Source organism: Nelumbo nucifera, chromosome 7 (genome assembly GCF_055504915.1).
Source record: "Nelumbo nucifera cultivar China Antique chromosome 7, China Antique-T2T, whole genome shotgun sequence".
Taxonomy (NCBI): Eukaryota; Viridiplantae; Streptophyta; class Magnoliopsida; order Proteales; family Nelumbonaceae; genus Nelumbo; species Nelumbo nucifera.
The window spans coordinates 10722551-10744818 of NC_142655.1; the positions used below are offsets into that span (position 1 = coordinate 10722551).

At 37.7% G+C, this 22268-nt stretch overlaps 1 long non-coding RNA gene and 1 pseudogene across 2 annotated transcripts; one reads left to right on the top strand and one right to left on the bottom strand.

Moving 5' to 3' along the window:
* Positions 1-8102: 8102 nt before the first annotated feature.
* Positions 8103-9120, top strand: LOC104608863 (putative calcium-binding protein CML35 pseudogene; annotated as a pseudogene). The gene has a single exon (XR_016078345.1). The product of XR_016078345.1 is annotated as a putative calcium-binding protein CML35 pseudogene (transcript).
* A 4443-nt stretch (positions 9121-13563) lies between these two features.
* On the bottom strand, positions 13564-16460 carry LOC104608862 (uncharacterized). The gene is made up of 3 exons (XR_737169.3): positions 15820-16460; positions 15402-15702; positions 13564-15304 (listed from the first exon to the last, which is right to left on the bottom strand). It is a non-coding gene; the product is annotated as an uncharacterized LOC104608862 (long non-coding RNA).
* Between the last annotated feature and the right edge of the window lie 5808 nt (positions 16461-22268).

Below are 22268 nucleotides of genomic sequence, written 5' to 3' on the forward strand. Positions count from 1 at the left end.
GGGAGAGAGAGAGATGTTGTGTCTGTGAAATGAAATACTGTTTCTCTATTTGGCCAATGTGACTTGACTCGTCAACTGATGAGCTGTTGTGGGCTCAATCACCAACCATGTCTCCAATGATATCGCATGGCACAGCCCCATGTAATTTCATTCTTGGGAACGTGAACATGAATTTAAATGTCGCCAAAATTTCGGTACATTTTTTTTTTTTTCCTTACTGTTCAAGACTGTGATGATGAAGGATAGGGTCCACTCCTTTTTACTGTCAAGGAGAGAGTGCATGTACTTATTACGTGCTTGATAAGAATGAATGGACATCTCTTTCTTGTTTTGTTTTGTTTTGTTGGTTGGTTGGATTTGATGGAATGGACATGCAATCTGTTTCTGTATCCATGACTGAAAACCCCTCCAGAGAAACTTCGATGGCATTGATGCAAATTTTCTTACTTTACTTTGGATATCGTAGTATTAGAGGCAATTAATTAGATCCCCGTGACTGATTCACCCTGCAAAGAAATCCAAAGTTATACCCGGTTCAAAGTATTGATACATAGGAACATGTGTATACGATGTTTTAGATGAATAAACAAAATAGGGATAAATAGACTGCACTCCATTTCAAAAATCTGAAATTAAAATCTCTTCTTAGTCCTCCTATAAACTATATTCTGCCCGTGGATTTAACATCATTCATGATCATATTATCTCTACGGTGAAATTAAGATTTATTGAGATGGGTTGAACAATAAAAATTTCTAAAAATATTTATTTATTTTTATATTTTTTTAAGAGGGACAATTTATAGTTAGTTAACATTTAACATCAGACTATTACCTCTTTTTGAAAAAGGCGGACCAATAGGCCACTCATTCAACTCTAGATCTCCTGCCCACAAGGACTTTGTCCACGTATACCCACAACACACTATTTCGATGCATTGAAAATATTTTACTATGCATGATACTATGTAGGAGGATGAAACATTCTTCATGTGTGGCTGCAATGTTATGTGGATAGACATAGGCAGAATTCTTGTGGGTAGGAAATCCTGACTCCACTCATACAACATGATATGCCCGATATGCCAAAAATCAATTGCAGTTTTTTTTCATTTTCGTTAAATTTATTATTAGGAAAAATGTATAATTAACTCCATTAAATATGCATCTACAACAGATAAGGTTGAAATAAAATCTTCTGACCATGACCATGGTTTAAAGTATCCATACGTTGGTTTTCAGGGTCACAAAACACTAAATACCAATAATTAATGCCTTTTAATACTTTTAAACATTAATATCAAAGAATCGGTGCTTTAAACCATGTAACTTCCCATTCCCAATAAAATGACATGCTAATGATAAAATAAAAAAATTAAATCAGCAGTAGTTTTGAATCTAGGTTATGTTTGGTTTGAAGGAAAAGGTAGGGAAATGAAAGGAGAGGTAGGTTTTCCTACCTTTTTCTACTTTTTCTTTCAAACCAAACATGGCTTTAAGGTAAACAGAAATCGTTTCCATGAAATCATAGTAGATGTGATTTCAGCTTTACCTATTTATATCTTGCTTCACAAGTTGAGAGCTTTTAAAATCTATGGATTTCATTAAGAACCTTTTCTTCGCAAGGAAGGAAAGAAAAGAAAAGAAAAGAAAAAGAAAAAGAAAGTAAAAGGAATGAATTAAAGAACATTTGGTATGTAGATCAATTTGGAGCTTTTCATTTGATCTTCTTTAATTTTAGGTTCTGATGAGGGTGTTTATCATGTACCTTTTGAATTAGACTCTTGAAGAATCTTTTTCTTTTTCATTCTTTGATTAAGAATGGAAAGGCCAATATTGGCTTGATTTTGTTGAGTACATGTGTTTTTTCTATTGTTAATACTCTTATTTTAAGTTGTATATATGCCATAAGAATTGGACTATAAAGGCATGATACTGGAAATGCGATCCCAACTGTCAATCAACTAGTATCATAAAAGAGGTGACCAATCATGTGGCTTTTATCAAAATTCATGAGAATGTTTTGATTGGTCAAAGTTCTTCCCATATTATATCTTTATCGTGTCATAGATTTTCTCATGTGATAATCACGTTATCTCAAATAGAAATGAATGAAAATAGATAAAAAAAAAAATCATATAAGAACACCATATCAATATAGAAATTGATATCTAATAAGCTCAGTAGTTACAACATAAATAAACCACTATTAGCTATAAAACCATAGATATTTTAATCATTACACCCTTGGATTCAATGTATTTTTAATCAGAAAAGATCTGCAAGAATTAATAGCGCTTGAGTTAGAGATTGATACTTTTAAGAAGCGCCATCATTTCAACCACCTATGTGGTCAACCCGGTTTTCCCACCGGGTCATGGGTCACCGGTCCGATCGGGTGGATTGAATAGTTCAGTCTAGTGACATCATAATTAAAATATTAAAAAATTATATATTATATATCTGTGATGTTGTGTTGCTCGCCGCTTGCCAGCGAATTACAGTCGCTGCCCTGAACTCTGATTATGGAGGTTTGATAGTTGATATAACCACCGCTCGTCAGCAAGAAATAAAGCAGTGAAACCTGTATGTTGTGCCGCCCAAACCAGTGTCACCCAAAGCCCGAAACTCAGCGGTCTAGTGTCACCCAAACAAAGAAGAATAACCGATAGCGTCACCCAAACGTGATGAATGAAGATGTTTAGCAAGGTGTTGCCGGCGACTAGAGACCAGATTCAACCAATCTTCTTCAGCTGTCATGAGTTTGTCTTTTCCTGTTCTAAATCTTGCATAAACCCTAGATCTATAACATAGAAAGTGATAGAAAATGTAAAAAGATAACGGGGCTCAAGTTGGGACTTTTGGGGGGGTTATAAATTTTTAAACCTAAAAAATGTAAAAAGAGAACGGGGTCGACAATTGAACCGTCGCTTGCTTATTGGGTTGCCAGTTCGACAGTCCAATTATCCAAGTCGTCTGGCTCGCTGACTTATCAACATTTTTTTACAAAAATAACAGGATTTATGAGAATCGGACCCGAAAAGTCGATCAGATGATGGTTCGAACGATTTGATGTCCAGGTCAACAACGGGTTAAAAACCTTGGAAGAAACTACCGAAGTTAGAAAAGAAGAGTTCGGATTCAGTGAGTGCAAAGCCCATTCAAACAGCCTTTACAGCTGCATTGAGAATATTTCTATACTTCTATACTTTATTTCATGCAAAGATATTTCCAATATAAATTTGCAAGAGGCTCTTTGAAGGATATGAACACGGGTTTGCACTTACATTGGGAGAAGCAATCATTAAGGCAACCAAGCTGAACAAAGGAATCTCAAGTAGACAATTCTTTACAACTTCTCTAGCTAAAGCTCTGCATCTCTCTCTGCCTTGTGCTCTTCTTCTTCGTCATCTGACTTGGGCGTTAGAGAATTTTCCACAAAATACAATTATAAGGTCTTTGACCAATTTATATGCTTGCAGATAGCCGGAATCCTAACTGAGAAAATAAAACTTAATCTGAAACTAACTTTTATTTTTACCAAGGTTTTTAAATCATTGTTGACTCAAACGGTCGGACCATTTGTCCTAAAAATCATTTAAGCAATCAAATCTGTTTTACCCTAAAACTATTTATAGGCTAAAAACCATTGACTTGGTCAACAATTCACTGATTCGAGCGATCTAATCATCAATCAGACAATGGTTTTAGCCTTTTTATTATAATTATTATTTTTTAAATCAGAATGAGCCATTCTTTCGAATTAGATGATTGAACCACTGACCTAAAAACAGGTGGCCAACAGTTCCAATTCCAAGTCATTTTTTAAATTGATTTTTACTATTTTTTTGCTTTTTATTTGAACAAGTTGAGTTATTGAGCCGAATGTAAATAGTCAGACGACTCAGACCATTCGACCCATAACCCAAAGAGCAAAACCGTTTGCAATTGGTACGAATTTCACGATATTGGGTGTAACCCAACTGCCTGGCATAAAAGAGAGGATTCATGTCAATTCATAGGTTGTTGTTAACTTAGAAACGTGCAAATATTTAATCCATGGGCTGAATTCATTTGAATACAGCAAGAACTAAGAGGTCCCATAGAGGCCCAAGTCAGATCCCAATACCTTTTTCAGGTCAATTCATGCTAACTCATATTCAGACCGGATTAGTACGAAGGCACCGGATGACATGGTCCGATTCCGATATTACTAATTTACTATCATCTTAAACTGATTATTTCTGACATTCTCTATCCAAACAACTTTCTCCCTAATTTCCACTTGGAAATTTCCCATCTTCTTTGCATTTCTTTCCCTCTCTTTCTCTCCTCCATTAATTGACTCACTATTATATGACCACCAAATTCCACTCCCCAACCCAAATTTCTAATTCCATGTTCTACTTTCTAGCTTAATTCCGTAGACGCCTCTCCATTAAACCTCAGACCACACTTGAGAAACATGCCATTTCTCGACTACCCATCATCAAATCATCCCAAAATTTTCTACCAGCCATTCAATCCTAACCGTCCAAAGATTGATACAACCAGTGACCCATGATCATCAAACTAACAAAATCCCACTAAACAGGGCATCACCTCCCCTAGATAATCATCACTAATGAGGGCGGATTTGGCCCTCCAATAACATTATGACACATGGCACCTCATGACAAATAGGTGCAATTCGACACTTCATAGGCAGCTCGCCACCAAGCAGCTCGACACTTCACAGGCAACTCGCCACCAAGCAGTTCGACACCTCTCAAGCAGCTCGCCACTAGGCAGCTCGTCACCAAACAGCTTGGCACTTCACAAGCAGCACGCCACCAAGCAGCTCGGCACCTCACAGTCAGCTCGCCACCAAGCAGCCCGACACTTCATAGGCAGCTCGCCACCAAGCAGCTCGCCACTAGGTAGCTCACCACCATGCAGCCTGACACCTTACGGGCAGCTCGCTTCCTAGTCGGACCGACCGCTGCGTGGTAATTCCAAGGATCTCACCATCGTACCCCGCGTCTTATGGGATCGTACCTTATAACGGCTATATTAGCTTACCCACTCCCCGATTCAGGCGGAAATGGGCAACCTTACCGGTTGGTGGTGTTATCCCCAACTAACACGGAAACAAATCCCATCACAGCGGAAATTCAGGGACTACTCCACCAAACCCGCGAGGACTCCAGTATATAAAGGCCTCACCCCCCAGGGGTGAGAAAAAAAAAAAGAAAAAAGAGATGGGTAATCTCTTCTCTATAGCTCTCTCATTCTCTAATATCATTTTCAGCTCACAACTAAGTGCTAACTTAGCCATCGGAGTGACTTCACCGGGTAAACACCCCCGGGTTCTCTGATTCAATTCTTGCAGATCAACCAGGTCCGTCGTCTACAAAGATGAGCAGATCATCTCCTGCAGGGAGTAGCTGGGTTGCGCTACACTAGGCAGCTCCACTTCAGCCTCTGAGTCATCAGCCACTTGGGAGCAGACCAAATGACGAGGTACTTAGCCAAAAAATTTATACGTGACCAAAAATTGGAACATCATTTGGCGTCGTCTGTAGGAAACGCTACAAAAAGCTAAGTTCTCATCCTACAAAAAAGCTAAGTCCTCTTCTCCCAGAAAGCTAAGTACTCACTTTTTAGAAACTGAAGCTCTCGCTTTATAGTTTCCATTTTTTATGAACTCATAGACTATGCAGGGAGCTAACAGACTAAGTAGCTCTACCAACTTTACTTTCAATTCAGACAAAACCTCGTCAATCCTCTTCGCGAGGTCCCCTCTACAAAGATGAACTGTTCATGGCTTCCACGGAAATTGGTAGCCAATGGACTGCATGGGCGCCCTTGTTGGTCGAACCTTCCAAGGCTCCCGTGCGAGCTGGCGACTTAAAGTTAGTAGTGTTGCCCCCGTTGGTCGAGCTCCTAGTAGCTTCTTGTAGGAGTGGGTGACCGGCATCACAAGGCTGATGCAACGCAATCATAGCTCTAAGGCGCCCACCCGGCGGCTTAGCACGGCCTGGCGACCTGTGTGTGGCCCAATGGCCTACGGGCGGCCTGGCGCGGGCGCTGACCTGGCGGCCTGGCCCAAGCGCGAGCTGACGAACTGATAAAAGACTTCCTCATCACATAAGACCCAGTCGCCTCTTCGGCATGGTCAAAATCAAGGAGAGTGGACTACGAGTCGCTCCCTGAGCCTAAGGGCTAAAATATCACATAAGACCTAGTCGCTTCTTCGGCATGGGCAAAATCAAGGAGAGTGGACTACGAGTCGCTCCTAGTGCCTAAGGGCTAAAATATCACATAGGACCCAGTCGCCTCTTTGGCATGGGAAAAATCAAGGAGAGTGGACTACAAGTCGCTCCCAGAACCTAAGGGTTAAAGTGCTGAACTGGCAAAGACTTCGGCACCACATAAGACCCAGTCGCCTCTTCGGCATGAATAAAATCCAGGAGTGGACCACGAGTCGCTCGCAGAACCTAAGGGCTAAAGTATCGAACTGGCAAAGACTTCAGCACCACATAAGACCTAGTCGCCTCTTCGGCATGGGCAAAATCCAGGAGTGGACCACGAGTCGCTCCCAGAACCTAAGCGCTTTAGCGCCGAACTAGCAAAGACTTCGGCACCACATAAGACCCAGTTGCCTCTTCGGCATGGGCAAAATCCAGGAGTGGACCACGAGTCGCTCCCAGAACCTAAGGGCTAAAGTGTCGAACTGACAAAGACTTTGGCACCACATAAGACCTAGTCGCCTCTTCGGCATGATCAAAATCAAGGAGAGGGGACTACGAGTCGCTCCCTGAGCCTAAGGGCTAAAATACCACATAAGACACAATCACCTCTTCGGCATGGGCAAAATCCAGGAGTGGACTGCGAGTCGCTCCCAGAGCCTAAGGAATTGAATCAGCGCTTATGAGCTCATCAAATTCCGGGCCAAAAGGAGAAGTCTACTCCCTTCGCCGAGTTACTTTCACCTCGGGAGTGGGGGGCAAGTGATGAGGGCGGATTTGGCCCTCCAGTGACATTACGACACATGGCACCTCATGACAAATAGGTGCAGCCTGGCACTTCACAGGCAGCTCGCCACCAAGTAGCTCGACATGTCACAGGCAGCTCGCCACCAAGCAGTCCGACACTTCACTGGCAGCTTGCCACCAAGCAGCTCGCCACTAGGCAGCTTGCCACCATGCAGCCTGGCACCTTACGGGCAGCTCGCTTCCCAGTCAGATCGACCGCCGCATGGTAATTCCAAGGATCTCACCATCGTACCCCGCGTCTTATGGGATCGTACCTTGTAACGGCTATATTAGCTCACCCACTCCCCGATTCAGGCGAAAATGGGCAACCTTACCAGTTGGTGGTGTTATCCCCAACTAACACGGAAACAGATCCCATCACAGCGGGAATCCAGGAACTACTCCACCAAACCCGCGAGGACTCCAATATATAAAGGCCTCACCCCCAGGGGTGAGAAAAAAAAGAAAGAAAAAAGAGATGGGTAATCTCTGCTCTATAGCTCTCTCATTCTCTAATATCATTTTTAGCTCACAAATAAGTGCCAACTTAGCCATCAGAGTAACCTCGCCGGATAAACACCCCCGGGTTCTCTGATTCAATTCCTATAGATCAACCAAGTCCGTCGTCTATAAAGATGAGCAGAGCATTTCCTACATGAAGCAGCCGGGTTGCGCTACACTAGGCAGCTCTACTTTAGCCTCTGAGTCACCAAAAATTGTAACATCAATCACCGTTCAAAACACAATCAATTAAAAATCCTCCGTACAAAATAAGTACAACCTCACCACCTCATCGTCCAATCCTTCCACCAAACAACTACTTTGATTATATAAGCATTCCACCCTAACATTCTCCCCACAAAAGAATACCAACAAAAAAGTAGCTTTTTTCTACGAACCAAACAGCACTCCTTCCTCGCGAATCCCCTGCCTCGAAGGAACCCAAACAGGACAAACCAAAAGAAAACACTGCCAGTACACTCTTAGCCCACGCCCGAGCTAAAAAAAAACCCCAAATTTATAAAAAAAAAAAAAAATCCCCTGAAAATAAGCCAAAGCGAAGCTTCCTGGAAGCTCAGTAAGCTCGCTCATGGCTTCCCCATTTAACCACCTCCCTATCTCACCTTTTTCCTCTCAAACCCTTTTCTCCTCTCTTCTTCTTCTTCTTCCTCTTCTTCATTCTGTCTTTTATCTCTGCTTCAGTCATGATGAAAATGATGAAACTCAGCCCGAAACATCTGTTTCGGTCCAAGAAGAGTACTAGATCGGTGTCCCGTTCTGGGTCAGACCCACCGTCGTTCGGCTCCGGCACGTCATCATCGTCTGATTCCTTGACGACCCAACTCAAAGAAGGTGGTGCTACAACACCCAGAAGCGTCCTCCATTCTCACTCCCACGAGATATCCGGCGACTGGTCCGATTTACAGGCGGACTTCCACTTCCAGCTCGTCGAAGCGTTTAAGTTCATTGACAGAGATGGGGACGGGAAAATCACGAGGCGCGAGCTCGAGAACATCCTTAGCCGGCTGGGCGCCGACACGCCGAGCGAGGAGATGCAGATGATGTTGATGGAGCTCATGGAAGTCGATCGGGATGGCGATGGCTGCATAAACTTGAAGGAAACCGGCGCCACCAGCCCGGCTTTCGGGCCGTATGATGGGTCGGAGCTCCGCGACGCATTTGATTTCTTTGACGCCGGCCGCGACGGTAAGATCTCGGCGGATGAGCTGCACAGAGTATTCACGGCGCTAGGGGACGACCGGTGCACGATAGAGGATTGCCGGCTCATGATCGGCGGTGTTGATACCGACGGTGACGGATTCGTTTGTTTCGAGGATTTCTTGAGAATGATGGAAGGACGGATGAACTGAAGTCGGATTTTTCGTCCCTTTTTTTTTTAATTTTTGACAGGCTTGAGTTTGGTTTAGATAAATGATGATCAATCAACCAAATCTCCAGGTCTCGACCGATTGATCCGACGGTTGGGACTGGTCGATCAATTGTGTATCCTATCTTTGCCCATATGTGATATATAGAGAAGCAATCACTTATTAATCATCATCATCATTTAATCAATGAATCAATCAAAAGTATTTCTCATTCAATTAGCAGAATTGGTAGCTGAATTAGCTTAATTGGGATTGTAATTTGTTAATGCCTCTGGCAGGCACATGATCTGCGACGATAATGGTATTAGATTACCAGCGCAGGAAGATTCCCTAAACGGTGTGGCACGCTAAAATTACTATTCTGTAGGTTAAGATGATACGTCCACCAGAATGTACATGGGAATGAATGTCTTAAAAGAAAGAAGTCGGGATATTTTTATATTAACAACCTGATTATGTGAATGGACCCCACATTGGCCAGAACACCATTGGATTGGAACTTTTTTTTTTCTGGGATTCATCCAAAATTTGATTTTTTGTGTTTTGAATTTGAGATGAGTGATCAGATGTCAGAAGTTAAGAATGAAGAGGTGGGATTGAATCAGAGGCCTGGGCCCTACTCTCAAACCTCTATCAAGGGTGGAAAAGGCCATTTTTGCTTGATTCAGCCCTAGGGATCACCATTTTTGGCCTGGTTCCTAGCAGTAAAGCCATTGGAAAATAAGGTTCTGAGATTGATTCCCTCTGTAGACAATGTATGGCTCAGATGTTTTTTTTTTTTTAATGATAAATAATAAATGGTTTAGATGATAGAAATAGCTAAAAATTGATAGTTGTCAAGGATTAGGACTGGTTTGGCATCAGTGATGAAAATGAAAATTTGGAATGTTGATGTGCGGTGAAAGAGTGGAGATATGGCTGAAATAATTTCTGAGAAAATTTCCCTCCACTATGCATGAGACAAATGATTTGGTTTCTAGAAAAGGCAAAACAATCTGAGCTAAACTGTTCTTCACTTAACAAAGGGCTCTATCTGAACACATTGGAGGGGAAGAAATGAAGATGTTCTTGATTTTATACTACTTTCATCTTAGGCCTTTACACTTAAAACAAGGGTGTTTGGTTAGAAACCTCTTTAAATCAGTTCCAATCAGGGCTGTAATCAGGTTGGATTTGGATCAGATCTGGTCTCCCATCAACGCAATTGAATCCAAGTATGAAATGTTGGTAACATTTCAATTGACGTGCTTCATATTAGAATTCATGTATCATAAATTTTGTCAAAAGAAAGAAAAAAAAAAAAAACAATGAATTCAATGAATCAATAGAATCTCATTTGCAATATGCCCTGTTTTCCTTTCATTGCAAGTTAAATAAAGGGCTGTAAACTTGCCTCACCAAGTCACGAGATGAAGAGAAGAAACAACCAAACCCCTTCAAAACAAGAGCGTTTGGCTCTTCACAAGATCCCATTTTGTCCTACACAAAGATTGAGCCTTCTTAAAATGATCTCATTTGTTTTGTATGGTTGGTCAACAGATTGTAAGCTCTCAAATCCTAAAGAACAACTATAGTTAGTCAGAGGCTGTCAGCTTGTGAGCTTCAAATGCAATGGAAAACTACGATGTGATTATTTCCTTGAAGGTGGTTTCCCAAACAACCCATTAAAGGACTAGATTGAACCCTTTATTTCCTCGATCCTGTCTCTCATTTTCTTCCTCAATGCAATCAAAGTTCAGTTGCTACATATACAATCTTGGGCCAATCTCAAAAAGCAGCCAAAGCACTATTGAATCCAAGAAAAAAGACTAGAAAAAGACTGCAAAACACGTTTCCCAATGAAACTAAAGCATCCCACATTTTCTCCCCGCTCTTTCCTACTTTTTTTCCACTTCTTCTTCTTGGCATTTTCTTATTTCCCACTTTGATGAAATTTCTTAATTCATTTTCATTTTCCAGTTTTCAATTCTCAATTCTCGTCTTCCTCTTTGGCAGCTCCGTTTGGATGGAAGCGTTTGTGTTTTAAATCTTAAACTATTGAGTGAGTTGGGTAGAACTGAAAAGTCATGAAGAAAATGGCGGTTTGGCGTGGAGTGGGACGTGGGCTTTTGTTGTTTGGTGGTACGATGGGAACATGTGACCCACAAACCCACTACTATAGTGGTTGAAAACGGTGTTTGGGAGAGGAAAAAAAAATCAATTGACTAATGAGAAATTGAATGGGAAATTAGGAGGAAAAGTTAGAAAACGAAAAACTCGTTTTCAGGAGAATGCTTTTTTTTAGTTTTTCTTAACGGTTTTTTGTTGTCCACCCCTCGTGCTCCTGACTCAGACCATTTCTGGTTTCCTTGAAACTTCTCTCTTTCGTGTTCAAGGAAGAAAAAGATAAATAAATCCAATGGATTTATGCCCCTAAGAAAGGGACAAGTTATATAACAAATTTAACACTAGCGGAGGCCCTTGTTAAATTGTAATATTGTTATTTTTTATATTAAAAAATATAATACTTTTTTAATAAGAAATTTGTAATTATAAGTATTTAAGTCTTGAAACTCATATAAAGACTAAAAATCATCATGTGCTCTTTTGTTAAATATTGTTTCAACAAAGCATTCCATATAAAAGAACATGATCATACAGTGATGGTTCTAAGTTTTACTTCATAGTTGTCCTTTGTTTCGCATCGAGAACTCCTAGTTGACCCGGACAGTAGGACCGTTCAACTCGGAAACCGTCCAGGCAATCAGTTCCATTTTACCCCAAACCCAATCCCTAACAAAAAATCGTTGAATTAGTCAACGACCCATTGAACTGGGTGGTCGACCCATCAACTCGTTTAATGGTTTTGGCCATTTTTTTATTTTTAATTATTTTTTAATTTTTATTGTCAAAACAGGCCATCCTTTCGAATCAAACAGTTGAACCGTTGACTTGGAAACCGGTAGCCAAAATTGTTCCATTTTTTGGTCTTTTTTTCTAGATGTCAATAATTAGACAAAACAACTTTATAATCATAGTCATGGGAAGGGTGGACATTGCAAGAGATTCCAAAACCTTGAAAGATAAATCCAAAGTGACCTTAAACATGGAAAAAAAATGGTGGTAAATCCACCAAACTAGAAAAATCAAGGAAAAAAAAATAAGAAAATCGAGTCTAAAGTTCCACTTTGAGATGGAGATAAATATACATGCAATCAAAAAAAGAGACAGCAAATCGTTTAAGAAAATTAAAAAAAACCATTACACAAGAAAACCCAAAGAAAAAACAAAATGGTGGTAAGCCCTAGACTGTTTTGGAGGATCTTGAAAAAGAAGACCAAATACAAAAAAAAAAAGCAGAAAATGAAAAAAAAGGAACATACCGCACACTCGAATAAAGCACAAAGTAGAAAAAACATTTAAACAGTGAAAATCCAAAAGCATAAAAATCATGGTTTTCGAACTGCTGTTGACCTAGACGGACAAACATTTCGGTCCGGGAACCGTCTAGGCAACCAGTTCTGTTTTACCCCAATCCCGGTTCCTGGCAAAAAACCGTTGACTTAGTCAATGACCCATTGACCCAAGCAGTCAAACTATTGACCCATTGACTGGTTTAATGGTTTTCGGCCATTTTTTTATTTTTTAATTGGGAATTGTCCAAACAATCAGTTTTGTTTTCTCCCAATCCTAGTCCTTCGTCAAAAACTATTGAATTAGTAAATGATCCATTGGCCCAAACAGTCAAACCGTTGACTCGTTCAAGGGTTTTTGGTCATTTTTATTTTTTAAATTTTTGTTGTCAGAACAGTTCCATTTTTGGATCATATGAGTCACATGCTCGAATGACACAACACGTATGATATTGCTTAATGAACTTCACACACTCAATTTTTTGCCTATAATTTTTGTTGTTAGAATGGGTCATTCATTCGAACCGGATGATTGAACCGCCATTTTTTTTATTTTTTTTTAATTAGGAACTATCCAAGAAACCGTTTTTATTTTACCTCAATCCTGATCCTTAGCTAAAAACCGTTGAATCAGTCAACAACTCATTGACATTTTTCAAATTTCCCACCAAAACAAAAAGGCCAAAATTTTTGAATTTTTTACTGCATATGGCTAAGGAAAGCTTTATTTATTATCTTTACTTCTTTACTTATAATATTGAATATAGCATTGGAAGATGGGAGAGATGAGTTATATATGAAAGGGAAAAATAGATGGATTAGGTTTTTCACTTCTTTATAAAAAAAAAAAAGAAAGCTTTTACACATGGTGGTTTAAACGTATAGAATAAACAATGTAAAATATAAGACGACCATTTGGCGAAAGGGGAGACCGCCCCTTTTGTATTAATAGATATATACTAGCGGGGGAGCCCCTGCTTTGTAGGGGCAAAATGGAATAAAAACAGACCGAACTATTTGGTTTCTTTAATAAAGTAACAGAATACCTTGTGCTCAGATGGAGTTAATTCAATTTGAAGTTCTTGATTTGTTCCATAAAATTAAGTTTAAAGTGTAAAAGGAGCAACATAGAAAAAATGTTAAAATGGATTTTGAACCATTTTAAGCAAAACTTTCCATATCAGAAAATGGTGAAGCTCAAGTATTCGGTTTGAAGAGTCCAAGTTTGAAATGTTAGATGTGATTACCCTTGAAAACCCATCATATAGATAGCTAACACTGTTTGGATGTCTATAATTGTACATCTAATTAACATTGTAAGAAAATACATCCATATATAAAGTACAAATTTACACCAAATACAAATTCTAATCTCTCCTATATACATTCCCTATGTGAATAGCACATATTCATCCTCCACAAGAGCAAGATGTTTTCAGACCCTGGTGTCTATAACTATCTAGGCTATTCCTTCTAAACAATCAAGTCATTGTTAGTAACTATCCAAATTACAACAATAAGCATCTATATATTTGAATAATTCAAAATTTTGATAGGTTTGAGGAAAGAAAATGCATTCATTATAGAAATCCATGACGTATAAGGCTGGTATTTGTAATAATGAACCCTATCCAATTTATATGTACATAAACCTCACATATGTCATCTATAATTGTACATTTGTACTTGTTAAACAACCAAGTTAACCATTTCACTGGGTAGAAATTAATAGGTTGGTATCCCTACCAATTTTCTTAGCAAAAACCTATGCAAAGAAGATTAGGGCTGATAATAGTGTAAGATTTTCCTACGCAATCACTTTATGCTAAAATGAAAGCTATAGAAAGAAAAGTACAAATAAAATTCATAACCCAAGGAGATCAACTAATCAAGAGATACAAGAAATAATGGAATATAGTAAAAAATTTATGGGGAAACACCACATAACATAATAAATGCCATTGGTCCTTACAAAAAATATAAATAAATGAATAATGAATGCCTTGAGGAGTCTAATGTTGCTAGAGGATCTTATATGAGTATGTACCTTTATTAACTAACAGTTGAAGCTTGCCTTTTTCTTCCATCAAAATTGTTCACCCTTGAATCCCAAAGGTGGGTATCAAGAGTCAAGACTATTATTCTAATTTGGGAAAAAAACTTAGTAGAGTTCATTGTTTTCTTTTGCAATTTAGATTATAGAAAATTGAGTAGAATCTCATTCTCATATTTGAATTGAACACTTAATCATTATAAAATATTATGAAAATTATGTTAAGAAAACACAACTCTTATCACTATTGCTTTACCCAAGACGTGCTCAAATACTCAATGAGTTTTTTTTTTGATAATTTGTGCTCAAATGCTCAATGAGTATGCTAATTTACAATTGTGCTACATCCTAACTGGTTTAATAGAAAAACCTCTAAACTCTCCCTTACAATGCCCTCTTCTCTCCTTGGCAACAATGGTTTAACTTGAGATGATTAGCTCACTGTGTCTTACTTGTCAGTTATAAGTCTTGAAATACATTTATGAGATTCAAAATTTAAATCAATAAAAGAAATTGAATATAAAACGGTATCTTTAGACTCCCAAACATGTCATGGAGACCACAAATACAATAGTACAAATTACAAAACCAGCATTCATGTATCAAAGTTCAATTCTTGAGCCCTATCTTATTTGAGATGTAAATATACAAAGGCACATGTATCATATAAACAAATAAAACAATGTTTTTTTCAGGAATTATTTCAATAAAAAACAGATATATGCTAAATAGGATAGAATACACCTGGCTTTCTACTTTTAATCACCAATCTAAAAGTTTGTCTGTTCCATACTTTTATTTACTTGTATCATGTTTTCCTTGAAAGTTTGAATTGAAAACAAAATAGGGGTAGGAAATCCTCCTAACCCTAAACTCACAAATAGTGAAAATCTCTCACTGTTAGTCAAGGCAAGTCCCTTGTCGTGGTATAAGTCCCCTCAATGGAGAGTATTCACTGCACCAAAAAAAGGAAAAGAGAAAAAGTAAATGTTCAAACTCCTTGGAATTTGCAAATAAAAGCAAAGACAACATTAGTGTCATCATAAAATTACTCTTGAATGGTATGCATTCTACAACATGAAGTTCCATCGAAAGGTAATTGAAACCCTTAGCTGAGCCTTCACTTGCTTTTGAGCAACTGTTGTTGTCAACTGGAATAAGTCTACGACTCTTCACATCATAGCCGATATTGCAAAGCATTATATTTGTATGTAAAGCATTACAAAGGCTATTTCAAGAGTAGTGAAAACTTCCTGAAACTCAACCTTGATTGAGAGAGAACCGAACTGAAGAAAACCCAAACCCTAACTGAAGCAAAGAGGAAAACCACCCCTGACTGGAGCTCGACCTAATCTGCAACCAACAGGAAAAATGAGCCTCTAAAATACACCATGCAAGCAAGAGAAATCAAACCCTCAAGAAACCCTTGAACAAAAAGAAAATAAAACCCTAAAAGGACAATGCACTTACAAACCCTAAAACAGATTCAACAGTCCTTATAGGCATGCAATAGTGAACAGTTGTAGAGAGAGATGAAGACAGGACCATGAGGATATTCTTGCAATTGAAAGCCACTAATCTTCCATAGCGCAAGTTAGGAAGACATGGGTTTAAGGAGAGAAAGAGACAAAGGGAAGATAGAGACATGCCTAAGAACAGTGTAATGCAGCAAAGTGATCAATAGCTTGAGGAGTAAACCAGAGAGAACATTCCTAGGATTTACTCCAATTCAGCTTATCGAGTGAACAATGTTGGATGGACAGGCTATTGAGGAGTGTTGACCAAGAGAGACATCAATGCTTGTTTGGAAGAAACGATGAGAGAGAGAGTGAGAAAGGGCTTGAACCGGCTTTTCCGATGGCGTTTCCAGTAGTGTAGAAAGAAATAGAATCAACAAAGTTGGATAGTCTATTCTCATAGAGAATTGACTCAATTTGGGAGCCTTTGGTCTGGGATCAATAGATAAGTAGATGGAATTGGACTTTCGAGTCCCAATAACCCGCTCTATTTCCCATGTTTCAGAAATCCGGATCCGAGATCCATCATTGAATGGGTAAGGGGTCTCAAGTCTCAACTAAAACTTTCACTATGATACTAATCAGCATTATCAAATGAACTTTATGATTTTAACCATCTATTTTGATATCAACTGTAGACAGGATTTTGATTTCCAACAGAAAGCTTTTCTCCTTGTTTTTTTAAATACAATAACATTGAATGAGACTGATGGTTTCTAGGCAGAACACATCAGCTGGTTATTGGTCCCTTGTTCAGAAGTTAAAGAGATTGGGATCATGGGATGTCAGTGAACTGAAAGGGAAATTTTTTTTTAAAATAAAAAAAGGTAAGCCCAATTTATAGAAACTCTTTGTAATGGAACATAAAGAAGACCTCTTCTTATCCTTGTTTCAAGACTACATAAAGGAAAGAATTGCCATGTAGCAATATAAAAATTATCAGTTGGAAAAATGCTATAATATGGATTGGGGGTTTTATCTTGTCAATTTTCCTTATGTAAAACCCCAAGGCATTGGAGGTTTGAGTTTTGCTTAGTTGAGTTGTTTTTTCACTGTTTTATCTGTTTTTTCTTTGCTGCTGTCTATATTGGTTGGAATTGTATCCTGAGCATTATGAAATATGAATGAATACTCTCCTTTTGGCTTTGAAAAAAAAAATCAAGGGAAACAGCAAATTTGGCTAAAAATGCAGTGAAATTTTTGAACAGTTGATAGGAAAAAGTATTCAAGAAAATGAAATTGCTAGACTTGACAGTTCAGTTTCAAGGACTCCAATTAATAGTAGTTCGACCACATGAAGGATATGAAATTGAAAGGAAACTACCTCAGGATGCAATTTCCATTGGTCTAAATAGATCCCCTTCCTTCACCCTCCAACCCATCTCCAAGTTTGCCTTCATCCTCCTCACCCTCACCTCCAAGTTAAAACAAACAAAGAAACAAATACTTTAGAAAGCAATATGTACCAATCCACCATTAACTGAGTTGTTGGGCCGTCTGAATTCGCTCCTTCCATGGTCAATCATCAACCTAAGAAAGCAAGCCTTAAATATAAGAGATGCGATTCAGTACTCACGAATGCTCACACCGTACTTGCAGCTGTGCATTTGAAATATCTCCCCATAAATAAAAATATACAAGTACGGAGATTTTCTCAATACACAGTTGCAATTGGACGGTGTAAGCACTGTTTTGTGAGAACTAAATCCAAGTTCTAACTTGTTATGTGTCCTTAGTGGCATTTTTGGACGGACAATTACATCTTTTATTGAAGGAAAAGTAAATTCTTTCCAATGCAAATAGGTGTCCAAAATTTGGGATAAGGGAAAGTGAATATCTAAAGTCCTCTAAACTGTGTTTGTTTGAAAGAAGAGGTAAGGAAAAGAAGAAAAAGATAGAAAATTTAATAGAAAATAAGAGAGACACAAAGTTTGGGGTGGGGGGATTCTTAAGGATTCTTGAATTCTTTTGAGCAGGCCTGGCTCTATTGGTACAATTGGGTTTGGATTTTCTGGCATAAGCAAATTAAAGAATGAAATAGGCTGTTAACAACCCTAAATTCTATATATTAATGTGAACACCTTGCTTAATCTTTACCCTTTTCTACCACACAGAGGTCATAGCCTCATGGCTGTTATAGATAGGTTATAGCCATAGTGTCGTAATTCATTTTTAATTGGTGTGATAAATATGGATTAAAAATGATTTGGATGAGTAAGGTGATAATTTATAATTAGATAATTTCTATCAGCCAGGGGTGAGTGGGGTTGGTGTGATGGAATTGATTATCATTGACCCCTAGTTTGGCCAAGGATAAGAGCATCAAACCTAGGGTTTCCAATTGGTGCCAAATCCACTTGAGTTTTGACACATTTTTCATGTATGATGGAGACCCATTTCAAATTGGGTTCAAATATGCTATCATTGAGCCTAGGATTCACACTTAGGGCCGTTTGAAAACAGATGAAGCTGCTGATCTGATAGACAGAGACTCATCGCTTCATATAATCAAGGATATAGTGATCTACCACCTTCAGTCATTAAGCTACAACTTTATTAAAATCTTGTTCACTAAAAGACAAAATAATAAGTGCTTCAGTTCAGTCACTTCAGCTTTATCAAATAACCTTCTATCATACTTTTGACTTGTTCCTCACTAGGAAGTCTTCTAGTTCTAAATGAGTTTCAATTCAAACAAGAGCCGTCCAATATGGGGTCTGCAACTCTGCCGGGTTCATAGGCTGGAGTCTAGGACACAGGACACACATGGGTCTGGCCTGGGGCCACTTAATTTGCAACTTGTCCCATGTTCAAACATTTGGCACCTGGTTGATTGGTTGTACCACGTAGGAGCACTACATGTTCATAAATCATAACTCACCATTGAGAAAACAATTAGGGTTCTTTGGCTTATTCAATGAGATCCCACTCTAAAGGGGTGTCAATGTGATTGGTTTTGTTTACATATGGAGAATCACATATTACAAGGGAATCAGGGGTGAGGTAGGGCAGGGCGTACGTGAGGCCAACTTCACACTTTTTTAGAGGGGTGTGAAGTGGCCTTCTCGACTACTGGGTAATCCGTAATTGGCCTCTTTACCATAATATCATAAAAATTGGTTCAACCACCTCGGTGGGAATTCACATCTGCTCCCCACAGCATATCCCAACTGTGTATTAAGAACATTTCCTACTGTCAACTTTGAGAGTTGTTTCCAATGCACGCCAAGATGTGCATGTGGGTCTTTTGTAGGGCTCTCTCTGTGGGGTGCAGATGTGAAGGTGGCCCATGACTTGGCTATTTACTTTACAGGAAAAAACAAGCTATTTTGAAAGGAGACCAGAAGTTGGAGAATCAAGAACATCATTGATGTTAATGATGAACTTGAGTAGTGTAGGTAGTCTCCCTTAGTCTCCTCGTTGCATTTGTTTATGTGATATCTATATCTATACTATTATAAAAAGTATGAATGGGGGTGTGGAATTTTTCTTGTTTAAAATGGCTGTAGTGTACTTAGTCCATCTCTAATTACAAGGGTTGAAAATGTAATTTAAATTAATGATTTTCATCTAGTTTAATCCTCTGCCATTTTAGTTATTTTTTCACTAATAAATGCTACTAATTAGATTTATGCTCAATAATTTTAATAATAAAAACCCATATATTTTAAAACTTACTCAAAAATAAAATCATTCTTTATCCAAGTGATAACTAAACAATTCAACCATTAGTATCAAATTGGTCAAGCCATAAATTGATAGTTAAATAATAAAATTTTTAAATAGAAATAAATATAGAAAGTTACAAAGATGTATAAAATGAAACACATCAAATTGGTCAAGCCATAAAGTGATAGTTAAATAATAAAATTTTTAAATAAAAATAAATATAGAAAGTTACAAAGATGTATAAAATGAAATACATCATGGTCAAGCCATTTATGATATTTTTATTAGTTAAATTGAAAAAAGTGTAATAAATAAGAATTATTTTTAATGATGATGAAAATGAAATACATAATCTAAAACTAACCAAAATGAAATTATTTTCTGGTTTGGCAGATATCAATAGTTCAACTTATGGGCCAAATGTGTTAACCTTTAATGTTGTAATTAAAAAATAAAAATTAATAAAATATAAAATCATAAAATTAAAAAAAATACATACATTGTACAAAAAAAATATTGGGTACATGTATAATATCGTATATTTATCATATTAAGCAAAAAATAAGTGTACATAATCGAATTATTTTCACACATATAGAAACAAAAAAAATTGAACACATATATAATTTTATATTTACACTACTATTACAAATACAAATAACATTGTGGAACTTTCTTTTGACTAATATACCCATTTTTTGAATTTAATCCCTATTTAGTTATGAGATTTAAAATATAATTTAAACTATTACTTTTCACCTCATTGAATTCCCTTTCTTTAAATATTATATTTTTTGATAAATGAAAAAAGATACACTAAGAAGATAAAATATTACAAAAAGAAGAGTCCAACCAAGTAAGCAAGATTGTCAATGATACCAACAACTTTGTAGCCCAATGTGAGATATTTACATGATCAGATTTAAACTTTACAATTTGCATTCGATTAATAATAAAAAATATAGCAAAATATGAATTTTATAGAAAATTTCAAATACATTATTATTATTATTATTATTATTATTATCATCATCATCATCTAGCACATGCATATTTACAATAATTTTGAAAAGATGCTTTAAAAGTATTGTGATCATAGGGAGGGAGGTGAGTAAAATGACAACTAATGACTTAGCAATATCAAAGTTGAATTTAATGATGATATGATCACTCAGCAGAATATTAAATGGTTTGCAGTCCAATGTGCCAACAATGGCAAATGTGATGTAGACAAAGGAGGTGAATTTATACAATGAGGGGGTGAGGGGTGTAGTTTTGCGTCAACAAACTCCAGACCACATCTGCTGCAAGTATGGTCCCAGCACTTTCTTTTGTGCCTCAAATCCAAATTCCCCTGATATCATCAGATAACTCTAATATGATAGTAGTCAGACATGGAAAACATCTCATGCTCGAGAGATAGATATATTCCCAATGGAAAGAGGCAGTATCTTATCTTCGAACTCTTATGGACAGGAGATTCGGAGTGTGATAAATACATGTCCAAGAATTGAATATGCTGACACTTGTCCTATTAATGTTCTTATAAGTCATCGTGTTGGGTCAGGCAGTATTTATGTGACAGGTGTCAGCATGTTTATTGAGTGCTTACCCTGTGAGTGTACCTATCATTTTCGGCCGACTTTTTTTAGGTGATTAGTGATCCACCTGACTTAGAGAATATTTTTTCAACCATCATCAAAAGAAAAGGAAATAATTGCTATTCAATTTTCACGGATCTGCTCTTGATAGGGTAGGGACTTACTAGTTACTACCAACAAAACGCTTTCAACATTGTCCCAACAGGCCACTGCAGCCAAACATTAACAACATCTTCCTTATCATTCATGAATCATGAATAGATAAGATACTCCCTACTCCCTCTATACAGCTAGCCGTTTTATTATTATTATTATTTTTATAAAAAAAAAATCATAATCGATTTCATTTGATCTTAGTGCGTACTTAACTGCCCCATATAAGATGTGTAAACAAAAAGATGGGCAGTTTGGTTATAACAAAACATATAGACATAAAAGTTGTTTAAGATTTTTTATACTGCAGCGAGATGTAGTTGTTCCATCCATTGCACAGCTTGCCGATTTGTATTTACAAGATCCATCAAGGTAGAATTATCAAAAAAGACCAAAAGTTGTCTAATGCCACATGATAGTACTGCTTCAAGACCCATTAAGAGTGCTCAAATTTCAGCATAATTTCTATTCCTATTGAGACATTATTGACACCGTGTGTTATAGCTGATCCCAACTCATTCTTGATTGAATCGTGTCCATAATTTAATGTATCGCTAGAAAATGCTATGACCATGGTTTGCAGTAGATGTTAACTCAAGACAGGCAATCTTTGATTTGATTTTCAATCTATTGGACTTCTATTAGAGTGGTCACGTGGAAGTAGGACTGTTGACGACGGATGCCCAATAATTTTAATTATATTGGGTTTAGGTTAGGGTTTTTATCCCTTGAAATTTTAACAAATTCCCAATCCAACCTGACCCAAGTTTCCATGGCTCAAGGGAAAGCATTTGATGAATACCACTGATATCTGTTTGAATAATACTAAGCCTATAGCCCAAGCATGTTTTAGATTAGAGGGTCCCTTGGTCCCCAGACATCAAGTCTGAGCCACACCTTGTTTTGGATAGCTTTCTTTGGAGCATTTAATATGAAGAACATCAGATGAGGTGAGGAATGAGGATGAGGTAGCTATCAA